Below are 6,000 nucleotides of genomic sequence, written 5' to 3' on the forward strand. Positions count from 1 at the left end.
GGCAGCAAATATTTTGCCACTTTGTCGCTCAAATTGAGAGCACCGAAAGGATTATTTCTTGAGAAAAATCTCAAAATAATGTAGGGGTTTTCGTCAATTGACTTGCAAAAGCCATACACCGTTTCTTACACTAACGTTTTTCTTTGGCAGAACATGCCTTCTACATAGTAGTTGGATTTGTGCACTATAATTCGTGGAATTTGTGTTTCAAATGAATGCTAGTTTTAGATTAACGTTTTAAACTCAAACAGAAGAGAACAAAACAATAAGGGAAGTCAACACGTAAAATACAAATCTGAGGATGGAATATATTAATAGAGTAGACAAATCAAACAAACAAAAAATTTAGGTAAGAGTTCCACGCCAGCATGCGCATTGTAAGTAGGTACTTCCAAATAAGGTATGAATTTTATTTTCGCTGACAGCTTGTAAAAGGCTGTGTTACCTTAAATAGATAATGATAATCTAGTTGTATAGCTATAAGCTGATGTCATCTTCATTTGAAAAATGAGATTAATACAATATAATAGTTTTGGAACTTTTACAAAACTATATTACTGAAACACTTTTACACAGAGTGGACGACCTAACGTTTACAGCTTGAACTGGCGTTTTATGTTTTTTTTTTTGTACTTTCACAACTAAACGAACATCAACATTTACAAAATGGATCGTTTTCTGCTTCAACAAAGTCGGGAAATATGCAAATTATCGTAATTGGCCGAGCTCCTCCTCCTATTTGTGGTGTGCGTCTTGATGTTGTTCCACAAATGGAGGGACCTACAGTTTCAAGCCGACTCCGAACGGCAGATATTTTGATGAGGAGCTTTTTCATGGCAGAAATGCACTCGGAGGCTTGCCATTGCCTGCCGAGGGGCGACCGCTATTAGAAAATTTTTTTTTTTAATTTTGGTGTTTTCACCGAAATTCGAACCGACGTTCTCTCTGTGAATTCCGACTGGTAGTCACGCACCAACCCATTCGGGTACGGCGGCCGTATATTAGTTAGACTCAAAAACAACGCTTTTAAAGCGTTTTTCAGTAAGAGCGCTTCAACTTTTGAACTTTTTTGAATAAAACACAAACGGTTTGACTTTTTTAACTAATTTTTTTTTTATTATCGAGTTTGAACATATACATTTAAGTATGAAATTCGATTTCTTTTGCATGACCACCGCGTGCACGTTTTACGAAGTCCAATCGTTGAACCCAATTTTCGACCACTCTTTTGCATAAATCGGCCGAAATTCCAGCAATTTCGCGTTCAATATTGGCTCTGAGCTCACAAATCGTCGCCGGCTTGTTACTGTAGACCAATGACTTCACATAACCCCAAAGAAAATAGTCTAGAGGCGTCAAATCATACGAGCGCGGTGGCCATTCGACCGGTCCATTTCTGGAAATAATGCGCTCATCGAACTTACTCTTCAACAAATCAATTGTAGTGTGTGCTGTGTGGCTTGTGGCCCCGTCCTGTTGAAACCACATGTCGTCTAAGTCCATATCATTCAATTGCGGCCAAAAATAATCGTTTATCGTGTCGCGGTATCGATTTCCATTCACAGTAACGTGGCGATCGTTCTCGTCAACGAAAAAATATGGGCCAATTACGCCGCCGGCATGTAAACCGCACCAAACAGTGATTTTTTCGGGATGCAACGGTGCCTCATGCATCACGTGTGGATTGCTTTCTGCCCAGTAACGCATATTTTGCTTGTTGACAAAGCCATTGAGCCAAAAGTGAGCTTCATCACTGAAGATGATTTTTCGACTTTAAACTTTCTTAACAGAACACGGATTTTTATAATATAATAAAATTCAATGATTTGCAAGCGTTGCTCAAGTGTGTAGCGTTCCATGATGAAATGTATACTAATGAAGTTTACAAATGACAAGCGAAAAATAAAAAATATTGCGTCGTTCGCCCTCCCTATCGGAAAAAAGTTGAAGCGCACCTATTGAAAAACGCCTTACTTACGAGCGCGGAATAATGTGGCATGTTTTAAAAAGTGGAGATTTTCTAGCAGCGGTCGCTGCCTTCCTAAAGACGAACCACTTCCTTAGAAAAACGCCTCCTCAAATTATTTTTCTTTTGAGGGTTTTTAAAGGCTTTATTCACTCTGTTGTGTATGCAAGCCACAGAGATACTCCTCAGGGAAGGGTCCTTCCCCCTCTCCTCTGGATTTTGTCAGTGAACTCCTTGCTACTGGCCCTAGAGAGAGGGGTTTGCCACGTCACAGCTAACGCTGACGATTTGGCAATTGCTATTAAAAGCAAGTATCCAAACACGCTCATGGATATTCTGCGCTCTAACATGACCACGCTTAGTACCTGGATATAAAGTAGGGGACTCGAAATATACCCCAATAAAACTGAACTAATTCTCTGTACAAGGAAACATAGATAGCCCTCAGTCTCCCCGCTAATTTTCAAGGGTGTGGAAAATCCTTTGAAAGAGAATGTTAAATACTTAGGGCATATATTAGACAGGAAACTTACGTGGAAATCTATTGTAATATTGAGAATAGGGTTCAAAAGGCCAACATTGTATTGCACACATGCAAAAAAGCGGTAGGAATCAAATGCGGATTAACACCTCGTATCACATACTGGCTTTACTCTTCGGTAGTTCAGCCACTTCGGATGGATCCAAGTAATGTAGGTTATGGGGTTTTTTTTTTAAAATAGGATTAGAACTATCTGTCCCACTTCCGGACTACTGTATCGTCTACCAGGCAGAAGTCTTAGCCATAAAGGAGGTAACTGTGTACCTTAATACATACGCCGTAACAAAAACTACGACAAATATCTTCTCGGACAACTAGGCGGCCATCAAATCAATGGAGACATTTATGTATACTAAGATCAAAGGTTGCTCAGAAATGCCTGGCAGCTCTAATTGATATTAGCACCGTCTTCAAGGTCAGCCTTACATGCGTTCCAGGACATAGAGATATTGAAGAAATTGTAGGCCGATGAGCTAACCAGAAAGGCTACTAGTCTTGCTGCTTGAAAACAGAGGCAATATTGGAATGTCTATGGCACCTTGCAAATTAATGATAAAAAATAATATTCTCCAGGAGGATAGATAAGAAAAGATCAGAATTGCTTAACCTCTCAAGAGTGAACATCTCGAAGGTCGTGGCTTGTGTCACCGGTCATTGGCTGTTAGGTAGGCACTCTTCTTAGTTAGGAGTATTTTCGCGTGAATGCTGCAGAAGTTGTAGAGACGAGGAAGAAGAAGGAGCAGGAGAACATTTTCTCTGTAGTTGTCCAGTCCAGCCTTAGCTAGGAGTAGAAGAAGATTGTTAGAAAAATACCATTTTGACTCTCTTATGGAATCATCCGGTGTTGGGATAAAACCTATCCACGACAAATAAAAGCAGCAAAAATGGAATAAATGCTTAAACGATATACAGCAAACACCAAATAAACTCAAATTGAAATTAAAACTATAACTAAAAACACCAGAACAAAAGTGAAGCGTCCACGAAGAGAAAAATGTTAAATACATATGCAAACCAACTTCTCATCAATCATCTGATCATGGTTATGGCGAAAAACCAAAACTCAATTGGTCTCTACGGTTATGGGGAGTTACTTGTTTGTGAATAAGAAGAGTAGGCGAAAGCAATAGAAACAACCAAACTCAAGAAATTATACGCACACACATAGATTCTTTCTATCCACGGTGTCTTCAGCATAAAAACGCAAAAAACTGCATTTACACTCGCAGTGTAACCAATTAAAAAGGCCATACATTTAGTCTGGAAAATTACTTTTATGCAATTCAAAGTAAAAAATATGTGAAAATAGTAAGAATCAATCAATTGACTCTCTTGAGACGGTCCAGAAACGAATCGCAAGCTGACCGATGTGGCTTGTAGGTATTTTAGCCCACACGTGGGCAAGAGATTTTTTTCATTTTCGAGACTGATGAGTCTTTTAGTTCGGACCTTGCTCTCCAAAATGGCTCAAAGATAATAATCCATCGGATTTTCGTCTGGTGAACTTTAGAGCCATTGTGTGGACGTTATGAAGTTCGGAACGTTGTTTTTCAGTCATTCTTGACTCACTCGAGCTTTGTGAGACGGAGTCGATGAAAACGATTGGAGAGCGCCCATCTGTGGTTACAGCGGCTACAGCGGTCCAAACCATTACCTGTGGCGGGTGTTGCCGCCTGGTGGTCAATCAATGACTCAAATTCTCGTATGAACGGTCGGTCAAATAAACCCTATCGTTTTGGGAGTTTACGAATTGCTCAATTTGAAAATTTGCCTCGTCAGAAAACACAATGTTCTGAAATTGACCGCTTTGGAAGCAACTCCTTTGTCTGACTTATTGCTGCATTGGTGTGCGATCATGCGCCTTTTGGATCTTGTAAGACTTGACTTTAAGATCATTTTCAGTATGCGGCGGATGCTACGGTAAGATATTTTCAGTTCATTCGCCATTTGATTGGCACTTCGTCGGGTATTTCACTCAAGTCGCTTCTTCACTTTTTGAACCATTTCACGTGACGTTGAAGTCTTTTTGATGACCACCTCCATGACACTTCGCGATGCTACCAGTATCATTGTAACGAGTAATGGTGCTATACACAAAAACTTTATTTACTTTAAGTTGCTCGAGCTCACGAACAATCGCTGGTTGTGATTTTCCAGCCAAATATAATGCAATCACATTATTACGTTTTAAATCCATTACTAATCTTCTTTTTTCGCTTTTACTCTCGACAAAATACTTCCGCGCGCTTGTAAACAATACTCTGAACTGTCATTTAGCCAACTAACAGACAGCTGATGCCCGTGCATCAGCTGCGCGAGCGGTCTGAAGTTGGTTACACTTCAAGTGCCGGACCCGGTATATTCATTTATGATTTGACAATTTCACACGCGGCACTTCGTTTGCATTAGTTTGTTTAGTTTTAATCTCACAAGTCCCAATATTACCAAGCCATTCACTGAATTTTCCCAAATATTTATATTTTCTCCTAGATTTGTTTGTTTTGTTCGTTTGTTTTATACTCCGAAGCGAGCTGACATCAGAGTAAAGTAATTGTTTTTTAATGGCGCCACCTTCAGTACTCAATTCGCCTTGGTAACGACCCATGGTTTGGTTGGATCAGCTGTTTTATGTATATGATCATGGTTATGTCACTACTTTAAGGTCTAGTTACTCTAAAATCTTAACAACTAATTCTTAAGGTCCTCTGCTATACACACAATCCGTAAAAAATCTTTACTTTTAAATTATGGAACAATAATTTTAGTGTAACATGGATTTTCGAGGTTTAAGCACAAAATTGTCAATAGTCTGTAAGTCAACTATTATTACATAAGACGAAAATAAATACTTAAAATATAAAAAATGTAATAAATGTCCTACACTCAAGTATATACAAACATATATTACATATGTATGTATAACTACAAACATATGCGAAAAAGTCGAATTATTTTATAATTTATGACATCACCTGTTATTGTGATTCCAACTGCTGCTTCTGCTGAAATATTATGTACTCTGTTGCTAAAGTCACACATGTTGCAATTGAGTGAACTATTATGGAATTTCTTTAACTCCCGACACACCTCCTTTACTACCAGCGCTACACTTAGAAGCAATCGCCCATACCTGGTACATACAAATATTATTATTTCCAAGAAATTTTCTAATCTAGGCGCATTGGCAGAAATCAAACTAAGAATTGAAGAAGAACTACAAGAAAATGAAAGTAACTAAAGCAAAAATAAAAACAATAGACAATAGCGAAGAGACAACAACACGTTAAATGGGCGCAGAACACACAAAAACACTCGCGTGAGTGCGAGTACAGTGTCTCAAACGCTTAATCGTACATACTCAGCGTTCAACTTGAAAATAGATTTTCTAAACGAAAAAATAGTTTTACGGAATATACTTATGAAGTGAGACTTTCAGCTATTAGTCCATAGATGTCGCCAGGAGTATTTTTAAACCTTCCCAAATGTCTTGTTT

General features: G+C 38.6%; 1 protein-coding gene across 1 annotated transcript in view; it reads right to left on the reverse strand.

The window, feature by feature from the left end:
• The window catches only part of LOC128858197 (transcription factor btd), a 30,917-nt gene extending 25,333 nt beyond the window's left edge, over positions 1–5,584 (reverse strand). Inside the window, exon 1 of the mRNA XM_054094254.1 lies at positions 5,480–5,584. The gene's annotated coding sequence lies outside the window, so the exon portion shown is untranslated. The remainder of the gene's footprint in view (positions 1–5,479) is intronic.
• Between the last annotated feature and the right edge of the window lie 416 nt (positions 5,585–6,000).

This window comes from Anastrepha ludens, chromosome 3, assembly GCF_028408465.1.
Source record: "Anastrepha ludens isolate Willacy chromosome 3, idAnaLude1.1, whole genome shotgun sequence".
NCBI lineage: Eukaryota > Metazoa > Arthropoda > Insecta > Diptera > Tephritidae > Anastrepha > Anastrepha ludens.